This window comes from Pinus tabuliformis, chromosome 2_1 (genome assembly GCF_031772625.1).
Source record: "Pinus tabuliformis cultivar Carrire ecotype Pingquan chromosome 2_1, CPIR1, whole genome shotgun sequence".
In the NCBI taxonomy this organism is placed as follows: domain Eukaryota; kingdom Viridiplantae; phylum Streptophyta; class Pinopsida; order Pinales; family Pinaceae; genus Pinus; species Pinus tabuliformis.
The window spans coordinates 961,099,094-961,119,647 of record NC_142299.1 but is presented as its reverse complement, the minus strand read 5'-3'; positions in this window follow the sequence as shown (position 1 = coordinate 961,119,647).

Genomic DNA, 20,554 nt, shown 5'->3' with positions numbered 1-20,554 from the left:
ATGAATAATTAGTTTCCACTTTTTTATTTTTCCAGGATAAGGGATTCATGCCACTCATTTCACTACTCAAGAATTCATTAAGAACATTATAAGTTAGTTCCTTTCATGACATTAAATCATGCAATTGATTGTTCCATACAAGTGTTCATGCACTCAGTGCACCAAGCATTTGTACCATCATGATTCATAATATGAGTGTTATGACCAAATCATATCATGGTAATTCATGGATGCATCACAAAGATTATAGTAATATCTACACACTAAAGGATTATTTCCTTTGTCATAATCCACTAGGTATTAATGACAAACTTGTTTTCACATATCAACAATTCGATACAATTCTCACATTGAATAGGAAAAACAAATCCTTCAACTACATGTTACTTATTAACAAACTCAAAATTATATGACAGAATCACTTGTCTTAAGACTAGAAACTATTGGGCCAATACTCATTGGCTCATGAACACAATGCAGTCCCTACATTTACTTCATACCTCCGACATTTTCAAGCAACCTCTCAATGCATTACTGAACATATTTGATCTCATGAGTGTATTATTCATTCATTTAATTTATGTTCAACATGGAAACTAATTGCATGCACATATTACTAAGATTTTACTAATTATTTATGTTCTAAAAATTGTCTTCCTTAACCATACCCCTTCTTGGGAATCCATAAAAATACATGCATTTAATTGAATAAGCAAAACATATCAAATTCAACCTTAAATTCTTCATTTGAATAAGAAAAATAATACCAAAATTTAAGGGGTTTTGACCTTACTAAAACCCCTTGACTCCTATTGACCTGCACGTTGCGCGGTCGGCTCCTCAAAATGTAGAGACTTTACAATATCGTAGTCAAATTTGGATCCAGGGGACCCTGTCCCAATAAGCCCCAAACACAAAGATGTGACTTGTCCTCCAGTCACTCCACCGATACGCTCTGGATCTTTTCTTTAAAGATGCTGAACAAATACTTCACTGGGTGAAGCACCTCTGTGCATTGTACTACTGCAAGTCAAACTTCTTCTACCAAATTTTCCGTAGTCGGTCCTTCTACTGTTAATAATATTGTCTGTTGCGTTTGCTACATATTATTGGGCATGCCTTCCATATTCTGTGAGAGCTTCCCTACCTCTTCTTCCCAAGGCTACATCTGTGCAGTGATAATCTGTATCTTCTTCTACAGCTCCCCAATTTGTGCTTACAGGGATGTCCCCTCTTTCAACTAGGCGAACCGTTGCAGAGGTGCTAAGGTGCACGCCATTGCCTTTATCTCATCATACTGCAGTTGCTTATCCTGGATGACTACTTCAATATTTTTCACCTGTGGGTCCTATTGCAATGAGGCCCACAGTTTCAACGTTTCTTCGAATAGTTTGCTACAATCCTGTTGTGGCCAGCAACAACCCCCCCCTTTTTTCATTTAAGTGTTGTCCAAAATACTAAATGAATGGGGACCCTTAGTTAAAACTTTAGGAAAAGCAAGAGTTTCCTTTCTTCAAAATAAGGTTACCATCGTAAGCTTAGGAAGATCTTTTGAATACTTTAAAACCTAAGTTTATGATAAGAAAAATCTTTAAAAAGTCGCATCATAAAATGACAAAAAAACTCCTCCATTTGGGTATAATCCTGGTATGTGCAAGATTCTCATACTAAGCAATATATCGCATCGCAATAAAGTAATGCCAATGAGAAAGCCTTCAAGATTTTCCGATTTGTGATAACCCCGATCGCAAGATCGCATATCGCAGGAATGGGCTAACAAAAATATGGCAAGCATAAAACTTCTATGATCTGCGATGTGTGCGATATTGCGATAACATGATGGTGCGATAATGCGAGAGCGCGATGGTGCGATAATGCGATGTTGCGATCTGCGACGATTGTGAACCAAATCGCAAAATCACCCCATCACGAATCTTTCGGGCGCGTTATTCAAGAAAAGCCACTTACCATAATCTGACTTAAGATCATGCACTTTTAATGATAATAAAGGAATTAGTTGTCATCTATTAAATGTAGACGCGTGCTTTTGCAAAGAATTACTTCACGTAAGGTGGCATATTTGATATATCTGCTGCATTTAAGACTCTCCCATCACCTTTCTTGATCAATCATTTCCATTTGTGAGCTGCAGGAACGAAGAACGAAAGGCGATACCAAGCCATACGCAGGAAGAAATGGGAAAGAAAAGTAAGGCTCAGGGCTCTGAGGTGAAGGAGATGGCACCTTTATATACAGACACAGCTTGTAACAGAGACGCAGGGATATCGACGTGGGAAAGCATGTACAGACTGCTTGAAGAAGAAAACCCCAGAATAATGAAGGTTACCGCTGTCGCAGATTCACAGGGCTCTTCCGAAGCATCCTTAGAAGAACTGGCGTGCTCATTCCTTCATCGGATAGCAGCAAGGCCTAAAATTCTCCCATATACGGATATGATCAAGTGGATACTTGACAATGCAAAAATGAACGATAGACAGTTCAAGATTCAAGGACATGGGCTCATCGGGTCATTCGCTGCACAAGACTTAAAGCTCATGTATCATCTTCCTGAACCGCAGGCGACTTACAATGCACAATTCATTAAAAAATTTGTGGCGGAGAACCCGAACCTATCAGAGACCACTAAAGATTGGTCCAGAAAAGATGAACCGCTCAAAAAGGATAAAAACGGTATGTACAACACTGGTTCCCTCACCTCTCCGTATTGTTTTTCTGCGGCCATGCATTGTAGATTATTTGGGATGCCAGATATCAATAAGTTTTCGTCTGAATGGTTACCATTGATTGATGCTGCCACAAATGTCGTTATTATAGATTGGGCCAAGATCTTTTCTGATAACCTATTCACAACTATTATCAATTACCGGTCTAAGAGATCCATGTCTCAAAGGATCTATCCTCCTTTTTACCTATCCGCATATGTTATGGATTCTATTTTTTATGTGTGTAAATTTCCCTCTATGGGTTGGAAATGGACAACTCAAGACCCATTACCCATCCATGTTTATCATAAGATATTATGGGATTCTCAGTTCATTCCACATTTCTACCAAATTTGTCATGGGCTTATCTTACCCATGTATAGAATGATGTATGATAAAGAACCCCCGAGGTGCTCACCTGAGGCACAGATAGATATCATCCCCATCGCAAGATGGTTCGGGGAAGAATAGTTCACCTATATTAGAGTATTTGGAAGCACCGTCCCTCCTCATGTCCTACCTTTGTATATTCTTGACAAACTGCTAGCTCGAGAAATTGCATATCAAACCTGTTCAGAAGGGGGCCTAACCAAAGACCTAAAAGACAAAAAGAAGGCCATATGGCCCCAGTTTCCTGTAGCTTGTGGGGCCTTTCCATTGTTCGATGTAGGTCACGTGTTCACCGAAGTGGAGAATATGACGTGTCTACAATTATTTAAATTCTCGGCAAGGCCATTTGACCCAAATGAAGTTGCCCAAGATTTCACAACGAATGTCAAGATAAAAGTATTCGTCATAATAAAAGCTCACTCTAGGAAATTTTGCGGGAAGCTCAATCGCGATTGTCTCCAGATGACCTCCAAAAATTCATGGTATACAAGGAAAGAAGACTAGCCACTGTTCCTCTAGAAAAGCTGCAACTACATGCCAGAGAACCTACTCCAAACATTAGCCTTAGTGGGAATTCAAGCACTTCTGGATCTAAATCTAAGAGTGGACAAGAGATGCCTGAGCATTCTAAAAAATCTAAAAACGACCAAGATAGAGGCGAAGAGTCAGCTAAGGACACCGCTCAGTCAATGGAATTTCCGCAGCAGCAAGTTATCGCCTCCCCATCAAGAGATGTTCCCCCTCTCATCATTGAAGCACCACCCGTCACAACAGAATTAGATAAAGAATGGGAAACCTTCAACGAACTGATCAATCTTGAAGGACAGGCCCCAAAAACACCTGTGAGCAATACATAGGTAGCACAAGAAGTGGGCTCAGCGTTTCTCTTCAACGAGTGGGATGATCAAATCAGGGAGGCAGAACAAGCAGAATGGAAGCTGAAGGCACAAGAAAAGGAAAAAGCGGTCCAAGCACTAGACAGGTTAAATTGGGAGTGTTACTGGGCATACTTGGTGAAGCCGCATAGTCAGCAAATGATTGTGAAATGTATCATAAATGCGGCTGAGAAAGTAGTGACAACTCTCATAGATTCTGTTTTCTCAGCCCAGCTCAAAGCAGAAGTCAGCCAACTGACTCTCCTCAAACCCATGATGAATGCATGCAGCTTTAAGGATCAGATTCAGAAGTAACTTTATTTAGAATGTTGTTTTTTCTTTAAAATTAGATTAGAAAAAGGATGGTCATTTGAAAACCACATCCTAAATTTTGTAAATTAACTATTATTAGAATTAGGAATTAGTATTTTAACCCTTCTCATGCATTTGGAGAAGGGTCCAGAAATTTGTCAAAAACTTGTCCTCAGAACATGCACTTCTGCACCCTCAAAGGAGGTTTTGATGAATGGATGGATCGAGGTTTATTAATGTTTGCATTTGATATCTACTACTGATGTTGCACTTCTGTACTCTTAGTAGATGTTAGAACAAGTAGAGATAAATCAATTTTGCTTGAAGCTTATGAGTAGGATTAGTCATAAATGGTACTTTTATCTCTTGGCCATTTCTGCTTATATTCTTAAAGTGATATACAGTTTTTAGTTGTTTATGTATTATTGCATGAATGTGTGAGTTACCATTTGGCACTTTTGTACGGTGGAATCATTTATTTATGTTTGATATATGAATAACTTATTATGCGATATGCTGTTCACAACTATTTTGCCTAACTTTTTATGCAAAGTGGTTCATCTTAATTGATTTCCATTCTTATGATAGCTGAATGATCTTTATTACTAGTTATTGTCTAAAATCTCTTTAGATCGCATAATAGAAGAAATACATCCCGGGTTAGCATAGATTAGATGTGCTGTTTTCATTAGATTACAATATCATAGAATTAGACTAAAGTAGCTTAGATTAGAACTTGTAGATCAACATCATCCAACTCTGCACACACACAGCCTTAGATTGGGAAACTGGTCCCATTATCCCCAGTCGGACCCGCTATACCAAACGGATAAGGAGCTGCCAACCAAGGTCTGGACCGGGTGGGTATCCCCCTTGTTGTTGACCCGATTTTCGGGGCTTCAACAAATCCTTGACTGTAGCATCAAGCTTTCCTTTGTATGTTCTGATGGCAGCCTCACGCTGCTCTCAGATCTCTAGTGGCATGGTGGGTTGTAGATTCAATTGAAGCTTAGTAATTTTCATATGTAGATCAAAACTAAATTTATCCACCTGCGCCTTCAGTTCTATGAATGCATTCACCAAATTTTTCACTTTGTCTTTTGAAGTGAAATTAGACTGAATTTGGAGCTTTGGAAGCTCACTGCATACTCTGGAAATGACCTGCTCCAGCTGTGGCCTTCTCGTAACTTCCTCATTGCAATCTTGGAGAGATTTGTGCTTTTCATCGCACACCTATTGACTGGTGATTTGCGCATCTTTGTTCACCATGATAGCATGTTTCTCTCACACCTTAAGCTCATATGCTACACCCTATTGTATCTCATGCAATGTATGCAGAAGGAGTGTCACGATGTTAATACTCACGTTCTTAGGCGGCTGTGTGGTCTCCCTCTATGCAACATCATTCAGGTGTAAAGATCCATCAAACAGGGGTACAACATGGAGTTATGAAGTGAGTACCGACTGTACACTACCTGCTGTTGTTGGTTCCACACTCACTTGAGATCGACTAGCTTGAACCATGCTCGTTTGAACCTGACTATTGGCTTTGTGGGGCCTGTCCCAGGTTCAGAAGTGTTTTAGCCAAACAAATCCCGAAACTACTGGCCCTTTTGGCAACAATGCATGGGGCGCGGACTGAGGTCTCACCCGAGGTAGTATAGGAGAGTGCTGGAACCAGGTTTTTGCACCCTAGGGATGTCTTGATGAGATTTGAAGAGGTCGCAAACCACTCCTACGCACCGGTGCAAATCTGCGTAGCTGTCTGACCTTTGCGTAGCCCTGCACAGAGAGCGAAGGGCCAATACCTAGATCCCTTACCCTTATGGAGTTATTATTATAGATCTGACTTAATTTTGTGGGCCCAGTAATCTTTATTAATTATTTAGTGTGCGCAACCATAAACTTGTAAAGAAATGCATAAGCATATACCAGAAGCATAAACAACAGATCTGCTAAAAGAGGCACAATATTCTAGAATCAACTTAGCTTTTATTAACTTGCTGTTCCGGTACAATCCAGTTCCACCCTGCGCCCTCAGCTGCAGGGGTCTACGCACACAGCTGCGGACTCTACCAGGCATTTTCACACACAGCTGTAGAGCCTCTTCCTACTATTACAACCCAAGACTCGAACTTAGGAAACTCCTCCAATTTGTTGGCTCCTCACTGTTCTCAATTCGTGATAGGTGATTTGGTCCTGCATTTAATATTCCTGGCTTTACGATGACCTCGAAATCATACTCTTGAAATAGTAACAACCATCTACATATGCACCCCCCCAACACAGGCTTGTTCACCAGGTATTTCAACGCAGAATGATCGGTATACATCTTGAAGTGCCCACCAAGTTGATAGTGGCAGTATTTCTGGAGCGCAAATACTATCGCCAATCCCTCACACTCAATAGTAGAGTATTTCTTTTTGGCTTTGGACAATCGTCGAATTGCAAACGTGATTGGGTGATCAATGCCTTCCACTCCTTCCTGCATGAGTACAGCGCCCGGCGCGATACATGACGCATCAACATGTACATGAAATTTGATGTCCCATTTTGGGAAAACCAATATGGAAGCGGATGCCAATTTTTCCTTGAGAACCTCCAAACTTTTCTTACAATCATCATTCCAACAATATGTAGCGTCCCTTTTCAACAACTGTTCCATTGGTGCTGTGATTTGTGCATAGCTCTTAATAAACTTCTGATAGTAGCCAGTGTGCCCCAACGTGGTGTGAAGTTGTTTGACACTTCGCGGCACTTCCAGATTGAGAATGAAAACAATCTTTGCAGGGTCCACCATCAGGCCTTGTTTGCAGACCACATGGCCGAGAAAATTTCCAAAAGGGACGAGGAAGGTGCACTTCTTAAGATTTAGCGCAATCCGGTGTTGTCGATAAGTATCCATCATCAACCGTAAGCTTTCTATATGGTTTTTAACTAACCCAAATACAGTCCAATCATCGAAATAGACCTACAAAAACTTGTGGATGTATTCCTTGAATGCGGCCACCACTACGTGTGAAAATATCATTGGCGTGTTCTTCAGTGCAAAGGGAATAATGGTATATTGAAAACAACCCCATTCGATTGCAAAGGTTGTCTTGCTCCTATCTTTCGGCATGATCTTGATCTGATGATACCCTGAGAAACCATCTATGAAACAGTAAGCTTCATGTCCGCCAACATTCTCCAATACTTCATCTGTAAACGGTGTCGGGAATGGATCGTGAATGCAGGTGTCATTAAGCTTCCTGAGGTCCACGCAGATCCTAATTTCGCCCTTTGTTTTTTCACCTGTACTACCATAGGACTCACATAGTCTGATTCTTCCATCGGTTCATTAATTCTGGCTGCAAGCATTTTGTCTTATTCTTCATGGACCTTTTCTTTATACTTCAAATTCAAGTGATAAGGTCGCTGCTTAACCGACTTCATGTCCAGTTTCAGAGTGATCTTCATCACCCCTAAGTCACTGCTTAACAAATCTTGATATTCGTGGAGTAACTCGGCAACCTTATCTACCGTCGCATCATCCCAGTTGTCCCCAAGCATCACGTACTTCGGCTCCATGTCTGTACCAATGTTGACCTTATTTGTCTTCAGCGGCACAGTGATGTCGAGGTCCTCAATTGATGGTCCTCTAACTTCGCGACTCCCTTCTCTTTCTGGAATATTAATATTTCGGGGGTCATCATCATCATCTTCCACTTATATGTTGTAACATTCCAGGGCATGGCTTAACTGAGGTGACCATACTGGTTGAACTACTTCCCATGGTTCTTGTGGTATTTTGAAAATGGTGGCTTTCACGGCTTGCAGCTCATCATCAACAATATCTGCCCATGGGTCTTCAAATGAGAAGGTTAACAAGAATCCCTCATGCAAGACATCCCATTCACCTGTACCATGTCGAATTTCTGTCTCGGTATACCATTTCCTTGGGATGACATCCAGGGTATGATAGAATAAGTGTACCCATTCAGGCTGAGGTTCTTCTCCATAGGCCTTGGTCCATTTTGTGAGGTGTGTGCGTGGGTCATCGCGTCCATTGTATTTCTCGGTTATTCATAGTTCTAGTTTCCCAAATTGTAGCTCCATCATCCTCCTGCAGCCGTGCCATTTCCCAAAATTTCCTTGATGTGTTCCCCACCAACGCATGGGTGTCACACGCAGTGCCCACTTCAACGCATCGAACCATTGTTGCTCTGGTATTGCGCTTTCAAACTTGCTCAAAAATTCATCCACCATTGTCAGTCCATCATATGTCAGTAGATATCGGGCCTGGGCTGTTACGCAATGCAGTGACCTAGTCATCATGTTGTAATTCAGCGTTGTCACTTCATTCAACTGATTGTGCCAGCGTTCATCTTCTTTGTCTGAATCCGAGGTGTAGGAACCTATGCGCTCCCACAAGATTCTTCCATCTACAGTCACATTCACCCAGTGTTGATCATGCGCACTTATCTCGTAGATACAATCCTGCTCATCGTCGTGCATAGGTTTAGTGTAGCGCGCTCCTTCGGCTGGATCTAGTGGAATGACTACGCGTAATGGCTTTTTCTCGAATATCATCTTTCACTTCTTCAGGTTGATGACACCATTCATATCAGTGGCCCAGTCTATTCCTAGCAACGTGGGGTAAGGGTTGCTATCATCAACATCTCTATTGCCTCAAAGTCTGTCTGTGTGCTTGCGCCTTCGATATCCACTGTTATTCCTTGCAACCTCCCCATGGGCAAGATCTTTTGTTGGTTCACCATCCATAATTGAATAGGGGACCACTACAATGCGGGCCTACCCATGCATTCCCATGTCTGCTTTGGTAACACATTCGTGTCTGAACCCAGGTCAAGAATCACCAGATCAATTTTTTATTCACCAATCCACATCATTAACCTCATCTCCCTCTCAGTGTGCAATGTATGCTTTCCTAGTTTCCAAATTACGCTCGGTTCTCCTGACCCTATGCATTTAATTATCAGTCCATGTAGTCCTTTAACTGCCTTATTATCACGCAACAATTTTATGCATGCCTCTATAATGGTAGTTAGCATAGAATTATCCATCCCTGACTCTAGTTGATCCTTACTACCTGGAGTAGAGACCTCCGCGAAGCTCTTCTTAGCTTCCATAAACGTCTCGTTTGTGTGTTCCAAGTCAAACTAAGGTTCCTTTGTAGGAGCCTTGCGAACCCATTTTTCTTCCTTGGGCTGCTTCCCCTTATCTTCCCCTGTGGTCGCACCACTTATGAGAACCATATTCACATTTGGGTATTCTTCATGCGGTTCAAACCTCATCATTTGAATATTCTGCATCGAAGTAGGCTGAAGTACCCCTTTCTCATGCATCTATGCGATCAACATCGGACAGTCTACCATTTCATGATCAAACTGCTCACAGTACGAACAATATATTCTCGTTGGGTTGGTACAATCACGAGTGTAGTGCCCTGGTCCTCTGCAATTGTAACAGATTAATTGTCTTTGGCCCCTTTCTGGCCCCATACATCCTCGTCCTCGACCTCACCCTTGAAATACACCGCGCACCATCCCTGCAGCTGGGTCAAGACCTCACGTTTCCGTTTGCATTCTATATGTTGGGGTCCGCTCCATTATCAATTTGTAGCTGCAACAAGTTCACTCGTCATGGCTCACCGATCTACAAAAATTGCAAAATAGGTGTTGGGGAGCCTGAGTATACATCTACAACAAATGACAGCTGTCAGTTGTGTGCTTGCTGCCCACTTGACAGATCGCGCACCAGAGCATGGGTGCTGCACTTGGCCCTACCTGTGCCTCTGGTCTCAATGGCATTAGACCCCCTCTTACCAAATAGTTTGCAAATACTGGGCAAGGATCCTTATCGTGGCCCTGACATTTACATTTTATGCACCATACTTCTTCGCATGCTTCTCGCTAGGGTGCCCTTTCTTGCTTCAAAATTTGCATCTCCAAGCATAGGTTTTGTAGCTATGCGTGGATCTGTTGGACTCCCAACCCTGGATCTTGTATCGATGTTTCATGCAACCTCATTGCCATTTCCAATGCTTCTGCCTGGATTGAGAGTTTCTACTGTGACAACGCCATCCTCAGGTGTGGTGTCAAAGACGCCACAAACCATGCACGGTGCTACGCATTTGTCAGTGTCATATTAACCTCATGGATTGCACTTTTCAGCCTCTGATCCAGATCCCAGGGAGTTTCGCCTAGAAGCATCGGGATTTCCTTAAATCAAATGATCGACTGCGTCTCTGACTTCGGCCAGCTAAACTCTTTGTTCAACTCAATCTGGATCTCTGCTATTCCTGAATTTGGGTGATCATTCGAGTGCTTGATATACCATGTCAGTGTACGATCCTGCAACACGCTTACCAATGTGGCCTTCTTAATGTTGTCATCTATAACCCTGTGTGCTTCCCACAATGCTCTTACTATGAACCAAAACTAATTTGGATCTTCATTCCCTACTCCTTTGAATACAGGCAGGTTGATCATGCTTGCCATGCTGAATGGCGAGTTTGGTGGAGGTGGTGTGGGCGAAGATGGAGGTGAAGGAGGTGACATGAGTGGAGACGTAAGTGGGGATGGTAACTGCAAAATGTGTTGCCTTATCAAACTAACCACACTCCTCGGAGAAACCCAAGCACGCTCTTCCTCGCTCGCTCGTAGAGGTGGAATTAAAGCACTGTTTCCTAACGCTTCGATACATTTGTAGACCTTTCTGCTCCGCGTCATTCCACTCATTAATGTATTCGCATCACCCATTTTTCACATAACAACATCTTAATCCAGGTATTCAAATATTTTATGTACTTACCTCGTGATCCCTTGAGAAAACATCTTTCTACTGCGCTGTAGCTTACAGTTGTGTGTATCATAAATTCAGTGATAAACCCTTTTATTATCCGATCGAGCCAATGGTTTATGACCCACGCGATCTTATCTTCTGATGCCTCTAGCCTACACACCAACTCTAAAGTTCACACTATTGGTTTATCGAGCTTATACCTTCCCTAGTTGTCGGCTAACGTCGTGATCCATTCATACATCTCTGAAGAGAAGGATGCAAAGAAGATCTCGTGGATTTCCGTATATACATAGTGATCTAGCCACCTCTTCTTAGATATCTACGGGGTTTTGTTTTCCTGTATCACGAACTCGTGAAGCTTCTGATCCAACCAATCTTCAATTTCCTTCTTTGTAGGGTTCCAGTGTTCCGACATTAGACATCCCTTAGGCAGATCTCGGTCTTGGCAACAGAACAATTTGTTGGCTTATTGGGGCCTGACCTAGGTTTAGAAGTGTTTTAGCTAAACAAATCTTGAAACTACCAACCCTTTCGGCAACAGTCCGCGCGGCGCGGACTGAGGTCTCATCCGTGGTAGTATGGGAGGGTGTTGGAACCAGGTTTCCACACCCTAGGGATGTCTTAATGAGATCTGGAGAGGTCGTGAATCACTCCTACGCACTGATGCAAATCTGTGCAGCTGTCTAACCTTTGCGTGACCCTGCACAGAGCACGAAGGGCCGATACCTAGATCCCTTACCCTTATGGAGTTATTATTATATATCTGACTTAATTTTGTCGGCCCAGTAATCTTTATCAATTATTTAGTGCGCGCAACCATAAACTTGTAAAGAAATGCATACACATATACCAAAAGCATAAACAAAAGATCTGCTAAAAGAGGCACAATATTCCAGAATCAACTTAGATTTTATTAACTTGTTGTTCCAATACAATCTAATTCGACCCTGCGCCCTCAACTGCAGGGGCTTGTGCACACAGCTGTAGACTCTACCAAGCCTCAACGCACACAGCTGCAGAGCCTCTTCCTACTATTACAACCCAAGACTCAGAGCAAATATCACATTCACAAACCTATAATACTTAGATCATACCAAAATCTACCTTCTACACTTAGAGCCTCGCTCTATTTATACATTCCCATGGTCTGTGGACCATGGGTAGGCCGACACCTTCTAGATTAAATTACAATATTTTAGGGCGGACTACCCTTTGACTTGAATTATTACAATTCTCACTCCGCGCACTTTGCGGAGCCTTTACAATACCATTTTCCCAAAATTATGGGCCTTAAGTCCCAAAACCGTTACGCGAGGGATCTGCTACCCAACACTGACTCGCCTAAACCTGCAATTCTTTGAGGCCTTCTTGGACCTTCGTCACTATGGATTGGTACTACTATTCAATGTGGCCCCATATATCTTTCATCGCAGACTTGACAATATCTCCAATTTAATCAAGGTCCCCCTTAGTGAAGACCATGGCCTTCAGGACAACAAACTTATCAGATTTGAGCTTCTGACATGCACCTCCCACACTTGTCTTGTGTCATTGTTTGAGAATGAAGGGAGAATAAATGACCTTTGAGTCTACATAGGGGTCTTCGCTACCCTGATCAGGTTCATTTGTATGCTGCTCTTCTTCTTGCTCGCACTCTGGTTCCTGCACAGTATTATTTTCTAGGTCGATGGTCACGTTCTTCTTTTCCTTTTGCACCTCTTTACTAGTCCCTGCTACACCCTCTTTACTAGTCCCTATTGCACCCTCTACAAAATCTGTTAGAAGGAGTTAGTGAGTCGACCATTGAAGGAATAACTGGGCGATATGTCTTCAGTGACCAGAAATGGAAACATCATCCATTTCTTCGTCAAATTACACCTCACGCGGATGTTTACATGGTGGAAATCAGCCTTAAAATCAGCGATGCGCTAATATTCCATGAATAGACTTGGTGACAACCTTGGCTTCTGGTTAATCACCATGAGCAGATCCATTTCAAATAATACCCAAAACATCTTATTTTCTATTATGTGGGCAGGGTCCTTTTTTGCCCATAGCGAGGTAAATCTGGTAGCCTCGCACAACTCTGGATCCATCATGGGGAACTGTGAATCATGTGGTTTCCTCCAAGCTATCAACATGATCAACAATAAGAACCACACGTAGTGGAATTCTTTACCGTCCTCTTGCGCTTCGCTATAATCATCTAGGAATTCTTGACATAGGTATTTTTCCTAATTGAATTAAACCCCCTTACTGCACTATGCAGCCAAGGATACCACTGGTGCTGACACTTCATCTGCACGACACTTTCGCATGATCTTTCCTGCCAAAATATGGGCATCAAACCACACAACTTCATCTGAGATGGAACTGATGGCATAACTCCTAGACTTTTTGACCAACCTGAAGTCACCTTTCATTTGATCAGTGAGATTTTTATCCTATGACTTCCCCACAAAAGCATCTACAGGGTTTGCACCTTGATAGGGCAGCGCTGTGATTCTTCGTATCAACATGTCATCAATTGGGATGGGCTCTCCCAGCCAGAGACACCCATCATGGACCAACACCAACAACTGGCACACACAAATAATGTTAATTATGCTTCGACTAAAATGTGGTACATACAACATGTTTAGAAATCCTACATGCTCTATACCAGCCACCCATTTCATTGGTTGAAGTCTAGTGAGGCCCGCCTCCTCATAGTATACTGCCTTCAGATAGTTGCTGGGTTCCAGCTGCGGAAATTTCTCAAGTTCGCCCAAATCCCAATCTTCCATCTTCAGATATGGTACTTGGTCCAACAATTCACCCTCAATAGGTACTTGCTCTGGCAGCAATGGTGTGAATACCTTGAATTTGATAGAGTTTGGATCCTTAGTCACTTTGGAGGTAGGATTCCATGGTGGCATATATGGCGGCAATCGAGAAATTAGATTCGCGCCTTTTGCACTAATATCCTCAAACCCTTCATGCAACTCTTCCTTGTCCAAGTCCTAAGGCTCCATTAAATGCTTTTTTTAATCCATTTTTCCCTTATAACTTTTCTCAGTTGGAACCTTCCATGGTGATTGCTGAACTGGTGTTTGTTGCAGTTTCTTCTGCTTTTTCTCACCTACCACGAAGGCACTAGGATTTGGTGTTGACGACCTAGGTGCTATAGCATGGACTGGCAGTGTTGCAGTCATGATGTTTCCTAACCCTCTCTTTAAGAATTCCTACTCAAATTCCTCCCAACTCAGGTAACCATGGCATCTAGCAACACACTCAACTCTTTAAGCGCAAAAACACATAGAAATTTCTCATGAGGCAAAGTGTCCACATGTGGAGCAAGGTGTGATATTTATAACCCAATTCAATTTTAAACTACCTGTTCCCCCTTAGGTCTTCCTCATAAATGCGAATTTGGCAGCATATTTTCCCATATTTGTGCCTTAAATGCATTTCCCCCGCTCCTTTTAATGGAGAATTCCCTATCAAATCAATTGTAGATGTTCCAACGGTCACTTTCTAGGAAAGCTATGCGGGACCCTTCCTTTTGGCGCAGTTGCCTCATTGCAACTTCCTCCTGTGCCATTTCCAAAACATTGCGCAACACTCCTTATTCTATAAAAATTTTCCTCAGCAGAGTAGTTTATAATATTGCGCTCTCTTCCAACTGGCAGAAGCACTAAGACTTTCTTGTGGTCATGTAGGCATTGCATAGGGGTGGGATTGTCCCTGTAAACTTTCAATCTGCTCCCATTAATCCTACTAGGAAATACTTCCCCATTTACCTTCGCGAGCTGAACCACGCCATCATCTGAAATATCCTTAATTACATATGGTCCTAAATAATGCATCTGAAAATTCCTTGGAAAATTGGTAAACTTGTTGTCAAACATTAGGACCAAATCACTATCCTTGAAAGTGCACTGCTTAATGTGACAATAATGCCACACCTTTTCTCTAGCTTTCTGCACCTGTTGATGAAATCAAACCAAAAATAGGTCTTCCTCTAACGCAAGTAGATGTGCTAGGCATTCATCCATGACATCGTGATTTTCCATCTCGATTACTACTGCGATCCTTAGCCTGGGCACTATGTATTCCATCGATATCACTGCTTCTTGTCCATAAAGTAGTCGAAATGGTGTTTTCCCAGTCAATTTCTTACAGGTTGTCCTATATGCCCATAGAACCACTGGTATGTGCACGTCCCAATCATTCCTATTAACATTGCAAATCTTTGTTAGGGAATTCACCAAGATCTTGTTGAAAGCCTCGACAGTTCCATTTTCCTGGGGATGATATTGTGTACTCTTCTGATGGTACATCTGAAATTCTTCTCTTAAATTTGCAATTGTATCATTCAAAAAATTTGAACCTCAATCACTCATCAGAATCTTCGGGCATCCAAACCTTGATAGAATAAATTCAATTATAAAATTCACAGAAGTGTCTGCGCTGTAATCCTTCACAGGCTGTGCCTCAACCCACCGTGTTAAATACTCCGTCACAATGATAATATAACATTTTCTCATCTTCTTCCGTGGTGGTTGAATAGGTCCAATGAAGTCAATTTCCCATTTATCAAATGCTTGTAGCGTGACTTGTGGATTTAATGGAAGTTCATCCCTTCGCGATGGCCTTCCGATCCTTTGACACACATCGCATGCATTGTAGTATTCCTTAGAATATTTATGTACTATAGGCCACCATAATCTTGCTCGTAGGATCTTCTGCGTAGTTTCCTTTCCTGCATAGTGTCCTCCAGTGACACCACCATGTGCTTTAGCTAGAATACCGTGTCTTTCATATTCAGGTACATATCAATGTAGAACTTCATCTGACCCCATCTTATATAATTTCCCTGCAATCATGGAAAAATCTATAGCCCTAACAACTAATTCCTTCTTCTATTGTGTCGTATAACCTTCAGGAGCTACGCCAGTAGATAAAAACTAAATAATGTCTGCAAAATGCTCATCCGCAACCCTGACAACAAAGAGTTACACATCAGGCAATCCTTCATCAATATTTGTAGGCTCTTCGCCATTCTCGATCTGAGAGAGGTGGTCCAGTCCAACATTCAATCTCCTGGGCTTCACTATCACTTCAAAATCATATTCCTGGAAAAGGAGCAACCATCTACAGATCCCCCCCCCGCCCCCAACATAGGCTTATTGACCAGGTACTTCAAAGCAGAATGGTCCGTGTACATATTAAAGTGTGCACTTAGCAGATAATGCTTGAATTTTTGTAGTGCATAAACCATGGCCAATCCTTTGCGCCATGTGGTTGAATAGTTCTTCTCCGCCTTAGATATTTTTCGACTGGCAAAGGCAATTAGGTGATCAATATCTCCTACCCTTGGTTGAGTTACAACGACTCCCAACGCTATACAAGACACATCCACATGCACATGAAATTCCTTTTTCCAATCCAAGAATACTAGGATTGGTGCCATAACCATCTTTTCCTTCAGAGTATTTAAGCTCTTCTGATAGTCATCATCCCAGAAAAATGTAGCATCCTTCTTCAAAAACTTCTCTATGGGTGTTGTTGTACCTATGAGATAGTAGTAGGTCAGCTACCAATGCTAGAGCATCTAAAATAATTGCTCTGGGGCTTTTGGTTTTCGTTTTGGAAGACCAATGAATGAAGACAAATGTAGAATGAAATACTTAATCCTTTGGGTTATATTAATATCTCAGCAAAGGGCTATTATAAAGCTTTACATAGTGACATAGATAAAAAATAGTGGTGAGAATAAGACAAAAAATAATATGATTATCACAGTTTCCGGACTGTAAAATAGAACAATCATAAGTAGGAAAACCTTCTAAACTATGTTCCAAAGATTCAAGGCAACATACTTAAGCTTATAAAAGATGTTGATGATTTATTGATTAGAGGGGATTAGCTAAACAGACAGTTCATTAATCAATTCTCTTAATAGATGATCACTTCAGGAGCTTATAGGAATAAATTGAGACACAATTATTCCTTCCTAGATATCTCTATAAGTCATAAGCATATGAAGAAAAACTTAATGATTGATAACTGGAAAAACTTACAGGATAACACAAACTGTGTAAAACCAAATTCAGAATCCTCTGCTTTGTATTAAGGTTTCAGAAAGATTGAGTACATCAAGTGTCTACAAAAGCTTCCTTCAAAGGTGCAACTAAGGTTCAAATGTAGAATGAACAGTCAAGACTTTACAAGCAATGAATAATGAACCTCAAACATTGAACCCATAACAACTCGAGAAGAGAGTTATTTATACAATAATGAAACTAAGAAAATATCCTAAAATTGATTAAGATTTATTCTACGAAAGGAAAGATCTTCATGCAAGAAGATAGGGGTAGCTATTTAACTGTTTCTTGCTGTCCCTTTCATTCAAGTTGTGCTGGATTTGTTGTTTGATATTTTGCCCTTTCAGTTGCTTGATTGTTTGTATCTTTTACGCTGGTTGATTCCTTCATTTGGTCTTTCATTTGATAGTCTTTAAACTCTGTGAATATTCTTTGACCCTGTTGAGTAACCTTTACTGTGTTCCTTTTTACCTTTACTGTGCATTTCAGGTTTTTTTACTGTGTTTTTGAATAGTAAGATCTTCGTATTTGTCTTCAAATTGTATGCAGGTTTTTTTCTTTGTAAGCCTGGAACATAAGTTTTTACCTACAAAACATAGAAATTGTTAAGAAAACATAGGTGACAGAGGAGGACATCAATGGATTTATTTGAGCTTGAAAGGATATTGGAAGGAGTCCATAGCATATTGGAAGGTAAAACAATGGCTTTATTGGTCACAGAGGTTTATGGAGGGTTTACTATGAAAACATGTGAAACAAAGGAAACTTGTGATTTTTTCGTTTAAATGAAAAACAACTTTCTTTTTGAAATATGGCGCAAAGTGAACAGTGGTCATTTTTTCATTATGCAGGAGGTGGTTTTGGTTTTCATCGCATTGCTTTTGACGCGGGCGGTTTTGGGAGGGGTCACTCGATACAATTTGAGCCTGACATGTAGCAAGGGGAGGTTAGTAGAATACCGCTTTTCAGGTAGGTAATGCTCGAACATAGAGCAAACCCGAAATTGTTGAGGGTTAATAGATTTGAATGGATTTGATCGAGCAGTGGTGGAGCAAAAGAGGGTCCCAACGATTAATTATGGTGGTAATGGCCTTATTATGGGCTAAAACTGAGATTAGCGGTTAAATAAAGGTTTAGGTTATTTCTTTGTTTAAATCATAAAAAACTTTTAACAAAGAAATCCTTTGCAAAACACGGTATGGCGGACTTGAAAAAGTATGAATTCGGGCGGATAAATGATATTGGGTCCGGGTTCATCACATATCGCAATCGCAGTTTAGCAAAGCAAAGGCCCATCACAAAGGAATGCGATAGGGGCTGGATGCAATGTGGAAAATATATCATGGTTAATACTGTATTGGGTCTGGGTTCCCATTGCATATCGGAGATTGCAATGGCAGAGGGTAATGCTTTAGCTGGGACTTGGGTCCATCGCAATCGCATATTGCAATGCGGGGAGAGTGCATGCACGTTGAAAAGTTTGCGATCCGCGAATATGCGATATGTTATGAAATACATATTTTTATTATAAAACTTATGGTTTCGAGGTATTTTAATAAAGGGAGTTAATATATACAGCAAAGGGAACTTTTAGGGGTTTAATACTATATGTTAGAGTTAATATGAAATATGAGCGGAAAGGGGAAATAGACTAAGTATAATGTTTTTTATGAGTTATTTTATTTTCACATATATACATCAATACTTAGGCTAAACATCTTTTTGTGGGTTTTTGAGTAAAAGGAGACTTAGTGTGGGTTTTCACTTTTCCTAGGCAAACAAGATTTTAACCTTAGGAAAAGGGTTTTTTTATGGAAAATGAATGAATATGAAATGCATGAATGTGGAAGGGGAAATTAGTAAACATAGGGATGAATGGGGATGAGGGAAATTAATTAATTGATCTTGTAGACCTTCATTTGCTTTGTGTAATTGCATCATGGACATAGAAACATATAGTAAAACATGATAAATGTACAATTTGTCCAATCAGTCATCATACTTCTGCAACCTTTCTCTACTTACCCTTTGCTTATCCTATCATTTTTTCTTCACTTAATGGGTGCATTTAAGATAGCAAACCCTTTTTCTTTTTTCTTATTTTTATAAAATCAAACAATGTAATTCTAACCTTATAACATCCAAGGGCTCAGATTAAACCGATGAGCAGCTCATTATTCTCTACCTAACTACTAATCTGCCAAGAGTAAACAGTTTGGCCAGATCTTTATTATCTAATTATAACATCAAATTTAAAGCAAGAAGTAGTCAAGATTAAACTATTTGACTGTCATGGGTTGTGGCATATATGACAAATTACACACAACCATTATTTTGCGGAAAAAATAGTAGTGGCATTTAGACTTGCTCACTTTCAGAGTTTATTTGTTTTCTTTTCTTTCTAACCTAACATTTTATTTTTTCATTGATTTTTTAGGGCATCTAGCCTAACATTTTCTTTGATATGGACATCATCATCAAGATATTTTCAAAAACATTTTATTCACTATTGTTATGTTCGTATCCTAACTTAACATTTTTTCAAAATATATTTTTATTTTTTGACTATTTTCTTCTACCTTATCAAAACCAAAAAATGCTACAACATTGGCTCCATTTGGGGACTGCTTTCTCCTGTAGAATGCAGAGAACCTGTAGATCCATGTGCCTTTTCCTTGGGCTATGGATTCCTTGCTGTAAGAAAAATCACATTGACATCTTGAGAAGTAAAAGAAAACTGGAGTATTTACAATGAAAACTATTTCAACTTCTTAGTACTGAATATAATGTTTGAGAAACCTTCCATTTATAGGATAAGTGGAATATAGCCCCTCAAGATTCTACAACACAAAAGTGTTGTTACCCTTCACTTCAGCAATTGCTAAAGGTCCAAACCATAGATTGTGAAATTTACCATGCTTTCCTTTCTCTTCTCTCCCGACATCCCATCTTAGAACTAGATCACCTTCCTTAAAGTCCCTTTCTCTTGCTCTTCTATCAAATAGGGCCTTCATCTTATTTTGATATTTCATCAATTTGTGTTGAACTTCATCTCTGTTTTCATTAAGTTCAATAATCTGATTTATTCTTCTTGAAAAATCATCATGTTCATATGTGAATCCTGTAGGAATTTTAAAACAGGGAAGGCCAAATTGGTAGGGAAAATTGCATCTTTCCCATAGACTAATTGAAATGGAGATTTTCCAGTTGATATCTTTGGAGTAATTCTGTTTGCCCATATTGCATAAATCAAATTTGAATCCTAGCTCCTTATGATCAACTAGAGTCTTTTTTATTACCTTTACCAAACTTTTGTTGGATGACTCTACAAGGCCATTACCTTGAGGTTAGTATGGAG